Source organism: Mixophyes fleayi, chromosome 3 (assembly GCF_038048845.1).
Source record: "Mixophyes fleayi isolate aMixFle1 chromosome 3, aMixFle1.hap1, whole genome shotgun sequence".
Taxonomy (NCBI): domain Eukaryota; kingdom Metazoa; phylum Chordata; class Amphibia; order Anura; family Limnodynastidae; genus Mixophyes; species Mixophyes fleayi.
Genome location: NC_134404.1, coordinates 71,574,391 through 71,586,063, shown reverse-complemented (window position 1 = coordinate 71,586,063; position 11,673 = coordinate 71,574,391). Strand labels below are relative to the sequence as shown.

General features: G+C 40.4%; 4 pseudogenes; all 4 read right to left on the bottom strand.

Moving 5' to 3' along the window:
* Nucleotides 1–10,889: 10,889 nt before the first annotated feature.
* LOC142145978 (5S ribosomal RNA) lies at nucleotides 10,890–11,008 on the bottom strand (annotated as a pseudogene).
* An 82-nt stretch (nucleotides 11,009–11,090) lies between these two features.
* Nucleotides 11,091–11,209, bottom strand: LOC142146324 (5S ribosomal RNA; annotated as a pseudogene).
* An 80-nt stretch (nucleotides 11,210–11,289) lies between these two features.
* Nucleotides 11,290–11,408, bottom strand: LOC142147823 (5S ribosomal RNA; annotated as a pseudogene).
* An 80-nt stretch (nucleotides 11,409–11,488) lies between these two features.
* On the bottom strand, nucleotides 11,489–11,607 carry LOC142145339 (5S ribosomal RNA; annotated as a pseudogene).
* Nucleotides 11,608–11,673: the final 66 nt, after the last annotated feature.

Sequence of the window (11,673 nt, the reverse complement as noted above, 5' to 3'; positions counted from 1 at the left end):
TATATCACAGTAAGTATCATTCTCCAGTTTTCTAAATTAACCAAACCAAATAAACTATAAGTGTGTGAAGTCCAAAAGGGCACCACACACCAAGAAATCACAGACAATCGCTGTCTGAAGCATCTTTAACTCCAGAGTAAAACTTAAAGGGGTGATTATGTGGTCACTTCAAAGATCATCTATGCAAAATTAGTAATAAACCATAAACAAGGGGGGAAGAATGGGGGAGAAGAGGAAAAGAAAAAACCCAAACATTAAAAACCATCCTATTTAGCATTTTAATCATTAACTTCCTCTCTCCCATTCAGCGGAGAGGGAACAGCTTGTGACCATTAAAGATAGTAAAGAAATTTAGCATTGACTATTTATCTATACGAGATATAGATTATGGCTGAGGCGGAGGAAGGAAGCGATTTTTCGCCAATACTGGATCAGTGAAAAATATTGGTCTCCCATTCTCAATAACACAAAGTCTAGCTGGGTACATTAAAGCAAACCTTTTGTTTTGGGCATGGAGGTACTGACACACTTCTGAAAATTCTTTACGTTTTTGTGAAAATAAAGTTGAAAATTCCCGAAAGATCAATATCCTTTGATCAGACACCACTAGTCTGGACATCTTGGGGTATGCTATTAGAATTTTCTCCTTTGCTCTAAAAATCCAGAAATTTTGCAGTCACAGGCCTGGGTTTATCCACGTCTCCCTCCCTCTCTGGGCCCAATCTGTGTGCTCTCTCGATCTGTGGATCACCCAGGGCCCTCTTAAGAACATCTTGGGCCCCCGGGCACAGCAGTGCACCTGGGCCCCTATATATACAAAAAAAAATAAAAATATTATATATATGGGCCCTGCAGCCCAGGGGGGCCCGTCGGAGGCAGGGAAAAAAAAAATCTGAAAAAAAAAGAAGAAAATACTTACCTTGCGGTCAGCTGGCGATCCGGCTCCCTCCCTGGTCTCTTCCTCCGTCGCTCTCCGCAATGGATGTCGGGCGGGCGTGATGATGTCATGCCCGACATGCACTGCAAACGCGATGGAGGGAGCCGTATCACCAGCTGACCGCAAGGTAAGTATTTTCTTCTTTTTTTTCAGGTTTTTTTTTTTCCTGCCTACGACGGGCCCCCCTGGGCTGCAGGGCCCCCGGGCACCTGCCCATTGTGCCCAATGGGAAAGACGGCCCTGGGATCACCTTATTCAGTGCGGATGCCCGATGACTCTGGTAAAGCAGAACCCAAATATTCTATCAGTTGTTCCCACCTTAATTGACTCAGATATTCCTATGAAACGTAAATTGTTTCTACGGTGTCTATTCTCTAAATCGTCAACCTAATCAATCAGAGATTGTATGGTTCTATTCTGAGAATCTATAGAGTTTTGTTGGGCTTGAGATAAATGTATCTGGACTGCGTAGAGGAGTGGTCACCACAATATAATAAGAAAACCATCAACTGGTCTGAATCGCACCGAATAATGTACCTGGACTGCGTAGACTTTTAGACTTATGAAGACTAACCAGAGCCTAAAGTACGATTATTTATTACAATGTAATGCATTTGCTCACACATCAAAGTTATTATGCCCCATCCCATTATTTATAGACTAACAGACTATTCTTTCTGTTCCAGTATAACACATTATAGTACAAAAGGGAGTTTCTATAACAAGGTACTATCTACCAATTATAGCGATCACTGTTGGGACTGGTTCTCTGTATAATTACCTTCATCATAGCAGGATTTTTTGACCAACCCTGGATCATCTGCTAGAGCTTCATTTATTTATGTAACTTCTCCGGTCAGAGGAGAAAAAATTTCAGTAGCTGCTATTACACTTTCTAATGTTCCAAACTCATCTGTGACAGAGAACACTAATCTTATGTAATGCAAATACAATAGAAAAGTCTTACTTTATGGTTAAACATTGGTTTAAAAGTACACTTTAATACATGTCAACATAGAAAAGTGCAAGAATTTTCTATTTCCAAAAACAGAAACATACATTTAAATTAATGCAGAATAAAATATGTACCCTAACAAATGTACCAAATACTGGAATCTGCTGTATTATGTTTAGAAGGTTATTAGAGAAGTAATGGTGATGCTCAGCAGACCTATAAAACCTTTTCGGAGACTGTTGAATTAGCTCATCTTACATTGATACAAGTAATGGAAGAACCAAGTCCCTCTAGCTAGTAACATAGGGCCCAATTCATCAAGGTACGCAAACGCATACGGATAATCGGCTAGTCGTCTCTGCGCATGCGCGAAAACGGGACTTGAGCAGCGCAAAACACCACATATGCTGCTCAAACAGAGCAGATCCGGCACTCAAAGGCAATTCAACTGCAAAATGCAATGCAAATACATTTGAGATGGCGACTGACCACTTGAGAATAAAGGGGTGGGAATGGGAGGAGAGTAGGCGCGGACTGGGCGGAGATGAGAGATCACTGGAGTAAATTAGGCGGTATGCTTTTTAACTTAAGAACAGTAGACGTTCCCTCTGTGCAGTTAAGGGAAACTGATGTCACTCATGCCTCAAATCCTTGAGAAAAGTTAAGGAAGCTCTGGGTCATGTTTAAGTCCAAAACAGCTAGCGAAAACAACTAATAAACACCTTTAGAAGCATACTTTGCGTATAAAAACCACAATCAAGTATGCAAAACAAACATACATATCAATACAGACATTTTTTAGATTTTTTTAAAAAAAAAAACCAAAACCATTTTTTTGTATACATATATATATATGTATGAAATGTTCCATAAGTGTTTGTGTGTAAAAGAAGCCTCTTTTCCTTACAGACATCTTTCTAATAAATGCCACTGGCAAGTGTAAGATGTTTAATGATATTTTGGGCCTTTGGGTTAAAATCGGAACTGCCGAAATGCCGGAGTTAATTAGCTGCATATAGCGTCCTCTGCTGCTTACTGGGTCTTCAGTAAAGAGGCCTGGCTTTTATAGGCCTCTACACTGCCGTTTGATATGCTAGGCAGATATCTTCTCTACTATCACTCCCTATCCATGCCGGAATGGAGTGCACACTACAATTCCCCATTCATTTTGGCTGCCGGAATGGAGTGCACACTACAATTCCCCATTCATTTTGGCTGCCGGAATGGAGTGCACACTCATTCCACATTCATTCCGGCTGCCAGAATGGAGTGCTGACTGCAGTTCACTCCCGGAATGGAGTGCAGACTGCATTCCCCATTCATTCCGGTTGCCGGAATGGAGTGCTGAGTGCATGGTAAAAAGTTTTTTTATTTTTATTCTAGCACTAACATTCAACGTTGCCATAAATATTGATTTTAAATCTCTTTAGAATCACAACAACCACCATTATAATTACTCTCAATGTGAAATGGCTAATGTGACAGTTGTTGATTGTGCTTTTTCATTAAAAACCACTATTAATAGAAATAAAAATAATATTAAATTTTTGCGAATTATACGCCTGATTTATGCGACCAGAGCATAATATGACACCAGGAACACTTTTAACATAAACACAAATACGGCAAAGATAATAATGATCCCTCAGAGACAAGAGCATTGGTGAGAAATTGAACTCAGGCTTGCATGGTTGCAAGGTAGATTAGCTAACTGCTATGCCAATGTACAAGTGGTGTACAAGTGGTGAAAACAGCATTTCAAGGAAATGTAATAGAACTAAAAGCTGACCACCTACTTCTATCATAAGTTGTTTTTCTTAAAACTTTGTTAAAAAGGGCAATACTTAGAAATATTAAACAGATACAGATTTGGTACATGCAGAGTGAAAATGTCTGCATATTGAAATGTAGCCATGTATATTAATACAAACCAAAAGTATAACAATATTGCTAGCACTTCAAATTATTGGTTTTTCTCTAAGGTTATTTTGGACACTTAGGTTTTTTCACTTTTGCCAGTAGAGATTTTCTATGTCTTGCAATCAAGTCATTTGGACCAACTGCTTTTCTCTGTTGTAGCTGACCACACTGTTCAACATGCCATATTACACACCAAAACACTCTTAGATAAATGACAGAATGTAATACATACACTGAAACATGGAAATAAACAAAGTTAAGCCACATACAGGCATCATTCGGTGTTCAAACACTTTACTGTGTCCTTGGCAGCTCATTTCTTTAACCACTAAGGTATACTTCAGATGGAACCACCCACACCAAACTGCACATGAACTATTTGCACACAAAAATGTTCTTGAACATAATTAATTGAACACTTGAACACACCTTCTTAGTAACAGACAGAAAGGATCATGTTTGGTGGTTTCAAAATCAATAAAGCAATGTCTAGTCTAATGCATATCAGATAATTTTACTATAAGAAATAAACACAGGCTTGTTTTAATCAGTATAAAATGAAAGAGGGTTACTCATAACCACCGTTGCATAGACCCAGCATCAGATCTCGTCAGCTGATACCTGGCCTATACAACTGTATATACTTAGCTCATTACAACTAGAGATGGGCGGGTCCGGTTCTCCGAGAACCGAACCCACCCGAACTTTGGGTATCCGAGTACCGAGCTGAGCAGCTCGGTACTCTCCCGCCCATTCCGAATCCAAATCGAGGCCGAACGTCATTGTGACGTCGTCGGGGCTCGGTTCTCGCGATACTTCAACTTTATAAATACACGCCTCCACAGCAATCCATCGCCATTTGACAGAGGGAGAGAGCAGGGTGTAGTCATAGGCTAATTAGAGCAGGGACAGAGAATACAATATTGTTCTTGCAATTGCTCCAACCAAAATTGCTAGTGCAGAGAGGAGGATAGAGGTTTATTATTTTTTCTTCATATTTGGCACTCCCCAGCGCTTTTGGGGTGTCCCCCATAATTGTGCATAAATATTTCTGGCTGTCAAAAGTCATATCTGTCAGCAGTATCTACTAAATAATTTTTAGCACTCCTCAGTGCTTTTGGGGTGTCCTCCCTAATTGTGCATTAATATTTCTGGCTGTCAAAAGTCATTTCTGTCAGCAGTATCTACTAAATAATTTGTAGCACTCCTCAGTGCTTTTGGGGTGTCCTCCCTAATTGTGCATTAATATTTCTGGCTGTCAAAAGTCATATCTGTCAGCAGTATCTACTAAATAATTTTTAGCACTCCTCAGTGCTTTTGGGGTGTCCTCCCTAATTGTGCATTAATATTTCTGGCTGTCAAAAGTCATATCTGTCAGCAGTATCTACTAAATAATTTGTAGCACTCCTCAGTGCTTTTGGGGTGTCCTCCCTAATTGTGCATTAATATTTCTGGCTGTCAAAAGTCATATCTGTCAGCAGAATCTACTAAATAATTTTTAGCACTCCCCAGTGGTTTGCGCTCAGAATGGATTCAAAGCAGTCCACATATGATCTGAATGAGCAACCAGGTTCTGTCACCAGTCCTGATGTTAGTGTTCCCAGTACGTCATCTGGCCAAGGCGATGTCAAACAACAGAGTGTTTTCAAATTAGTGCAAAAAACAAAAACCAATAAAAAATTTACTGTATTGAAGCGAAAAAGAAGTGTAACTGAGCAAAAGTTAAGTGACGATAAAAAAAAAATTGCAAGCATGCCATTCTACACACGCAGTGGCAAAGAGAGAATGAGGCCTTCACCTTTTGCTATTAGTGGCAGATCCCAAAAAGTTACCCAGCCTACAATTGGTGCACAACTACTGTTACGCGTCAAAGCCGAGCTGCAAGATAACAGTGAGGCATTACAGGAGAATATTTGCTCTGATTCACAAATGACAACAATCCCTGTGGAGAGTCCATCCAACAGTGGGATGTCTAATCGTGAGCATTCTGCTGATGTGTGCCTTAATAGCCCGAGTGTAGCCGGTGATACCCAAATTGAGGATGCCACTTTGGAATTAGAAGAGGATGAGGGGGAGATTTGTGTAGGCGACGAGGGCGCTAATGAGGATGTTGATGAGGATGAGGTTGTTTGTGTAAGTCCTGCACCAGTGGCAGCAGTTCTGGCACGTGACAAGAAAAAGGCCATTGTCATGCCTGGGCATAAAACAAAAAAATCCACTTCTTATGTGTGGAATTATTTCTACCCAAATCCAGACAACAATTGTATAGCCATTTGTAGTGTATGTGAAGCCACAGTCAGTCGAGGGAGGGATCTTAACCATCTTGGAACCTCGTCTATGTTACGCCATTTAACGAGAGTTCATGGCAAAGTGTTGGGAAAAGCTGAAAGTTCTTCCCAAAAGAATACAAGCACTCCCTCATCAGCTAAGACCCTCCGCTCACCGACATACCGACGGCTACAAAATACACCCACCACACCATCCTCATCAATATCCTCAGTAGCGCTCGGAGTTAGCCCGGCATCCCACTTAAGGCTGGATGACTCCGGCACTATTATTGATTCCTCTGAAGAAAGCGTTAGTCCTGCTGCTGCTGTTGCTGCTGCTGGGGGTGAATCGTTATCCCAGAGGCAGGTTAATAAAATGAGCAGTCCTACATTTCAGCAATTAACTGTGAAACAATCATTTGCGAGGGGAAGCAAATATGACAGCAGTCACCCAGTCGCCAAGCGAATCACAGACGCCATGGCTGCAATGTTAGTGTTAGATCTGCGTCCAATCTCCACAATAAACGCAGCTGGTTTTTCACAGTTAATTGAGGTTTTGTGTCCGCGTTACAGAATTCCATCGCGACACCATTTCTCCCGTAAAGCTATTCCACAACTATACCAAAAAGTGTGTAAAAATGTAGAGATTGCGCTGAAAAATGCCATTCTGCCCACTGTTCACTTAACCACAGATATGTGGACAAGTGGAAGTGGCCAAACCAATGACTATATGACTGTGACAGCCCACTGGGTTGGTCATTCACCTTCACCAGCAGGAACAGCAGCAGCATGTACACCACTACGTAACATTTGTCACAGGCAGGCCACTCTTTGTATCACCGGCTACACTAACAGGCATACGGCTGACAATTTGTTACGCAAACTGAGAGATGTGATTGATGCATGGCTTATACCACTCGGACTCTCCCCAGGGTATGTCATTTCAGATAACGCCAACAATATAGTGCGAGCATTACAGCTGGGTGATTTCCAACATATTCCCTGTTTTGCTCACACCATCAACTTGGTGGTGCAGAGCTTCCTACGAAATAACCGTGAGGTGCAGGAGATGCTTTCGGTGGCCCGTAAAATTTCAGGCCATTTCAGGCATTCAGCCACAGCATGTAGGAGATTACAGCAGCTCCAAGAGCAGTTTAACTTGCCCTGCCACCAACTTAAGCAAGAGGTGGTAACTCGGTGGAATTCCACCCTGTACATGCTTCAGAGGATGGAGGAACAGCGCAAAGCCATCCAAGCATATTGCACAAGTCATGACATTGGGAAAGGAGGGGGGATGTATTTCACTCTTGCACAGTGGGGAATCCTTTCAGTGCTGTGCAAGGTGCTGAAACCATTTGAAGTTGTGACATGTGAGGTCAGTGCAGACTCTGTTAGTTTGAGCCAAGTCATTCCTTTAATTAGACTATTGGAAAAGCAGCTTGAGAAAATGAAGGAGGAGCTGAAAGCAAGCAATTCAGCAAAGTATGTTGGCCTTGTCGATCAAGTACTTAATTCGCTTCACAATGATTCTCGAGTTATTAAGATCTTGAACTCAGATCAGTACGTTTTGGCCACTGTGCTTGATCCAAGGTTTAAAACCTACATTGAGTCTTTACTTGTAAATGAGCGAGATGTGAACTTTTGCAAGGAGCTATTGCTCAGCAAGTTGGCCGCTGAACTGGGCCTCGGCTTGACGACGTGTCCTCCTTCACTTTCTCAAGTTGTTGCTCGTAAAAAGTTAAATTTCCAAAAAAGAAGCAGGGAAGACACAGGGGGCAGACGAGAACAATTTAACATCTGGGCTGGTTTGAAGGATTTTTCAAAAAAATGTGTCACTTTGCCCATAGCTCCATCCAATATGAGTATAAACATGCAAAGGATGGTGGAGGATTACTTTCAAGAGGTAGTTGATATGGAAATGTCAGACAGTCCCTTTCCTTACTGGGAAGAAAAGCAGGCCATTTGGAAACCCATGTACAAACTTGCTTTGCAATACCTAAGCTGCCCACCCTCCAGTGTGTACTCTGAACGAGTGTTCAGCACAGCAGGGAACTTAGTCAGTGATCGCCGTAGAAGGTTACTTCCCAAAAATGTGGAGAAAATGATGTTTATAAAAATGAACTACATCTTCCACGAGGAAGGCCTTCACCATCCAAGACATCTAAGCACTGACTGTTCTCTAATGGCGGATTCAAGCGGCGATGAATTGATAGTCTGTGATGATGACGTACACACTGATGAGGGTGAGGATTAAGCTGAAGATGATGCCGATAACATCTTTTTAAAACTTTCTATGTAAGTGTAGGGTGCAATCTACCCCCAAAGAGGAAAGGGACTTGTGGCATTTCCATATCACATACCATCTTGAAAGGCTGCTGTTAGGGCAATTTATCCTTAAGGGTAGGGTGTCAGAGACAGAGTGACCCTAAACTGGCTTTGCCCATTTTTCATAATATTGTACAGTCTATAATGGCTGAATTTTTGGGTATTTTATACAAGTGGAGGGGGGCCTAGAGAGACAGAAACCAAACTGGCTTTTTCCATGTCAATTAATATTGTACAGTCTATAATGGCTGAATTTTTTGGTATTTTATACAAGTGGAGGGGGGCCTTGAGAGACAGAAACCAAACTGGCTTTTTCCATTTCTTTACATATTTAACTATAAGTGTAGGGTGTAATATACATTCAAAGACGATGGCTGCATTGCCAATATGCATAGATGGAGAGGAAGACAATCTGTTTTGTGTGTAGAATAGGCCTACCAACTAAGAATTAAACTGTTTTTTTGGATGATTTATTACCTCAACAATTAGATTACTTATCTCTAAAACAGTTGGAGCACTAAATTGGGTTAATTTAGGCCCAAAAACATGGATTTTCCAAAAAAATAGCAAAACAAAACCAAACAAAACCAAAACCAAAACCAAAACACGCAATGGCGGTTTTGCAAAACCAAAACCAAAACCAAAACACGACGGTAATCCAGATCCAAAACCGAATCCAAAACCAAAACACGGGGGTCAGTGACCATCTCTAATTACAACCCACTATAAAATATATCCTCATGCAGACTTGAAGTCGATTACATTGCTAAAGTTTCTGTGTTTTGCTGCTGGTGATTTCATTAGTGGCCTTTTATTTGTATTGAGTTATAGGTCAAGTTAATGTGTTTAAAAGCATCTTTTGTGTTTAAAAAGCAAAACGAAATATGCACAACATACATATATATCAATACAGACATTTTTGACAAATTTTGTTTTTTTTAAAAAAATATTACATTAATTAGTATTTATATATATATATTAGAAATGTTCCATTAGTATGTTTGTGTAAAATAAGCCTTTTTTCCTTACAGACACCTTTCTAATAAATGCCCCTAGATATATAGATATAGCTGGGCGCTCATTGACTAGAAATCCCCATCTATTTAGGAAAATGTGAATACGAATTGGCAATAAAAAGTGTAACAATTTAATAAAAATAGTACAAATAACAATACCCCACGTAGGAGCTAATACATATAATAAGAAACTAAAAACAGATTTAATTGTAGGCAAATAACATATAAGTAAAAGACATAAACATTCCATATGGTATAGAGCAGATAGTGAATATGGGTCCTGGTAATGACAGCCTCAATTGGAGGCAAACAACATAGTTCCTTGTTAAGCTGATATGTCCATAATGTCAATAACCTCCAGCCAGCCTCATAGGGAAGTAATTCTTACAATGGATTACAAAAAGAGTCCAGATAAAGTGTAGCAAAGATGTATTCAAGATATACCAGAAGAGGTTGATAAAGGACATGGACCTGTATCGGGACCCTCCGTGGCGAATAACCGTCCAGGGTTAAGGTATGGCGGTATATAAAGGATGTTCCGTGGATGTTAAATCAGAAACATTATACTTGCTATTTGCATCTCATCAGACCTTAGCCGTGCGGCGGGGTGGGCGGAAGCACTAATGATTCCTATGTACTGCAGTACACCGACTTGACGTCTGTGGAGATCTCCGTAGTGAGTGTCGATAAGTGATTGCGTATAGTGGGCGTGTCCCAACGGGTTTCATCCTATCAGGACTTTTTTAAGGGTTTGATGAGTGACTATGATAAGTTGATTTAAATAGAGCAGGAATGAGAATGATTGGTTGTCCGGAAGGTAGTGTCCATGTTTAATTGTCGGCTGGAGGCTCATGTTTCAATTTGGAAGTAACAAAAAAATTGTAGTCACACGGATTCAGTCCGTTCTAATAATAAATCATAAATGGACAGAAAGACCTCACATAATAAACATAGTGGTAAAATCTGATGTACACATATATATGTATGACTAGACAAGTTACTGTGGGTAATATGTATCGCCGCGGTACATATTGTGATTGCTACATGGTATTTGTGATTAAAATAAAACAAAAGCTCAATTTTCCTGTGTGCATCTATATTTATGATAATGCATTGGTAGTTAAAAAGATATACATGAAATCCATATACATAGATGCAATTTAAAATGGTACATAGAGGCTCAATTCATCATTAATTAAAAACATATAACTCATTAGGACAAAAATGCACATATATATGCATATATCTGGAATACAATGCATGGGTCTAAATAGTATGATGAACTGTAGTCCATAATGTGATTACTTACATAAATTAATAGTGAGTTAATGGGACTATAATGTAACTATTTTAGTCTAGAATTAAAGCATAATACCCTATCACATACATAGTTAATAGTGATAATAATGAAAAATAGTAATAATTAAATATAAATGATAAAAATAAAAATAAATAGAGACAAAAAAAAAGGCCTACAGCACCTGGTATTCCCAGGTGGTCTCCCATCCAAGTACTAACCAGGCCTGGCACTGCTTAGCTTCCAAGATCAGACAAGTTTGGGCTTGTTCAGGGTGGTGCGGCTGTAGGTATTGGTTTCCTAATGACCTACATCTCTTATACATCTAAAAACCAGCATTGAAGGAAGCCGGAACAAGAGAGAAAAAAAAAATGGCCTACAGCACCTGGTATTCCCAGGTGGTCTCCCATCCAAATACTAACCAGGCCCAGCCCTGCTTAGCTTCCAAGATCAGAAGTGAATGTGCTTGTTCAGGGTTGAGTGGCTGTAGGTATTGGTTGCCTATTGACCTACATCTCTTATACATCTCAAAACCAGCATTTAAGGAAGCCAGAACAAGAGAGAGAAAAAAAGGCCTACAGCACCTGGTATTCCAAGGTGGTCTCCCATCCAAGTACTAACCAGGTCCGGCGCTGCTTAGCTTCCAAGATCAGACGAGATTGGGCTTTTTCAGGGTGGTGTGGCTGTAGGTATTGGTTTCCTAATGACCTACATCTCTTATAATCTCAAAACCAGCATTGAAGGAAGCCGGAACAAGAGAGAAGAAAAAAAGGCCTACAGCACCTGATATTCCCAGGTGGTCTCCCATCCAAGTACTAACCAGGCCCAGCTCTGCTTAGCTTTCAAGATCAGACGAGATTGGGCTTGTTTAGGGTGGTGTGGCTGTAGATATTGGTTTCCTATTGACCTACATCTCTTATACATCTCAAAACCAGCATTGAAGGAAGCCGGAACAA